This window comes from Schistocerca serialis, chromosome 6 (assembly GCF_023864345.2).
Source record: "Schistocerca serialis cubense isolate TAMUIC-IGC-003099 chromosome 6, iqSchSeri2.2, whole genome shotgun sequence".
NCBI lineage: Eukaryota > Metazoa > Arthropoda > Insecta > Orthoptera > Acrididae > Schistocerca > Schistocerca serialis.
This window is the reverse complement of record NC_064643.1, coordinates 748,613,857-748,616,542: the sequence shown is the minus strand read 5'-3', so window position 1 is coordinate 748,616,542 and position 2,686 is coordinate 748,613,857.

The following is a 2,686-nucleotide window of genomic DNA, read 5'->3' as shown; positions in this document are numbered from 1 at the left end:
TTCCAAGAAATTTATCTTCACCATTCTTCTACTGTTCCAAAAGTTCGCTGCATACCGTTTTTCTTGTTTCTTTGTGAGCCACTGTCAACATCCTGGGAACCCACCTGGCACAAACCTTTTTTAACGCCAACACTTTCAGTATTCTGCAAACACTTCCTTCCCCTATCCCAACGTAGCGTGACAATTCGTTCACTGTGACGCGTGTATCAGCAGTCACCAATTCGTTAACTCTCTGCACATTGTCTGGAGAGTGTGCAGTTCGAGGTCTGCGGCTGCGAGGACAATCCTCAATATTGCCGAGCCCGTTTCCATCACGTAACCTGCTTGACCACCGACTAACTCTACTGCGATCAACAGCAGCGTCTCCATACACCTTTTTCAACCTCTTGTGGATGTTTCCCACTGTCTCGTTTTCACAGCACAGGAATTCTATGACAGCACGTTGCTTCTGACGAACGTCCAAGCCGGCCGAAGTGGCCGAGCGGTTAAAGGCGCTACAGTCTGGAACCGCACGACCGCTGCGGTCGCAGGTTCGAATCCTGCCTCGGGCATGGATGTGTGTGATGTCCTTAGGTTAGTTAGGTTTAAGTAGTTCTAAGTTCTAAGGGACTTATGGCCACAGCAGTTGAGTCCCATAGTGCTCAGAGCCATTTGAACCATTTTGAACGAACGTCAAGTGTAGCAGCCACCTTGAAGACATGCTGTGACGGCGCCACTCACGGGAACAGGTTGAACTAAATTTGAAAACATGCGAGAAGGATGTATCTACACACTGTAAAACTTTCACACATGCAGAATGAAAACTGTATTTTTACAAAAATAGTGTGGATTTGTTTTGGAGTGATCCTCGTATATGACATGCGAACTACCTCCAGAATAGGAAAAATAATAATATATGTGTCGTCTACCGAATCCTGGCAGTCAGTCCTCTTACCCATAATAAGCGTTAAATACACTGTTCAAAAGAATTGGGGGGAAAAGTGGGTCAACGTCCGGTACGTTACATCTATTTTGGTGTAGGTGGTATCCAGGGAATTGCATGGCTTGGGATCTTCGCTTTCACTGTAGGCAACGATTAAAATCGTTCGCCGTCTGTTGGCTGTATTACGCATTACAGTGTCAGGTGACCCCTCAGAAGATAGTGAACACCGATGTCCAAGTGTTTTCTAGTGAGGCATACAGGTGGCAATTCTGACATTGCAGTTGATAATTAAAGCAAGACTGAATAAAAATCAAGACAGGTTCATGGGATTTGCCGACCTGGAAAACGCGTTCGACTGTTTAAAAGGGTGCAAGCCGCTCGACATCCTGAGACAAATAGGAGTAAGCTATAGAGAAATACGGGTAATATGCAATGTGTACAAGAACCGAGAGGGAAAATTAAGACTGCAAGTTCAGGAACCAAGTGCTCGGATTAAAAACGCTGTAAGACAGGGATGTAGTCTGTCGTCCCTACTGTTGGATCTGTACATCGAAGAAGCAATGGTGAAAATAAAAGAAAGGTTTAAGAATAGGATTAAAATTCAGGGTGAAAAGATGTCACTGACAAGATTAAGAACTTTCAGCATTGCAGCGCGTCAGCAATCGTAAGTATCGAAATAATTATGAAAAATCCTCCTCGATTGCACAAACTACCTGGTGTATACCTAGGTCTCAGCGTGGGTAACCACGCCTTCTTCAGAACAAATATAAAACAGCTTGCCTAAATATGCATAGTCAAAGGCTAAAATCAACACCTACAGCGCCAAGACCCCATATATATATATATATTTTTTTTTTTTTTTTTTTTTTTTTTTTTTTTTTTTTTTTTTTTTTACACGGTACATACACTCCTGGAAATTGAAATAAGAACACCGTGAATTCATTGTCCCAGGAAGGGGAAACTTTATTGACACATTCCTGGGGTCAGATACATCACATGATCACACTGACAGAACCACAGGCGCATAGACACAGGCAACAGAGCATGCACAATGTCGGCACTAGTACAGTGTATATCCACCTTTCGCAGCAATGCAGGCTGCTATTCTCCCATGGAGACGATCGTAGAGATGCTGGATGTAGTCCTGTGGAACGGCTTGCCATGCCATTTCCACCTGGCGCCTCAGTTGGACCAGCGTTCGTGCTGGACGTGCAGACCGCGTGAGACGACGCTTCATCCAGTCCCAAACATGCTCAATGGGGGACAGATCCGGAGATCTTGCTGGCCAGGGTAGTTGACTTACACCTTCTAGAGCACGTTGGGTGGCACGGGATACATGCGGACGTGCATTGTCCTGTTGGAACAGCAAGTTCCCTTGCCGGTCTAGGAATGGTAGAACGATGGGTTCGATGACGGTTTGGATGTACCGTGCACTATTCAGTGTCCCCTCGACGATCACCAGTGGTGTACGGCCAGTGTAGGAGATCGCTCCCCACACCATGATGCCGGGTGTTGGCCCTGTGTGCCTCGGTCGTATGCAGTCCTGATTGTGGCGCTCACCTGCACGGCGCCAAACACGCATACGACCATCATTGGCACCAAGGCAGAAGCGACTCTCATCGCTGAAGACGACACGTCTCCATTCGTCCCTCCATTCACGCCTGTCGCGACACCACTGGAGGCGGGCTGCACGATGTTGGGGCGTGAGCGGAAGACGGCCTAACGGTGTGCGGGACCGTAGCCCAGCTTCATGGAGACGGTTGC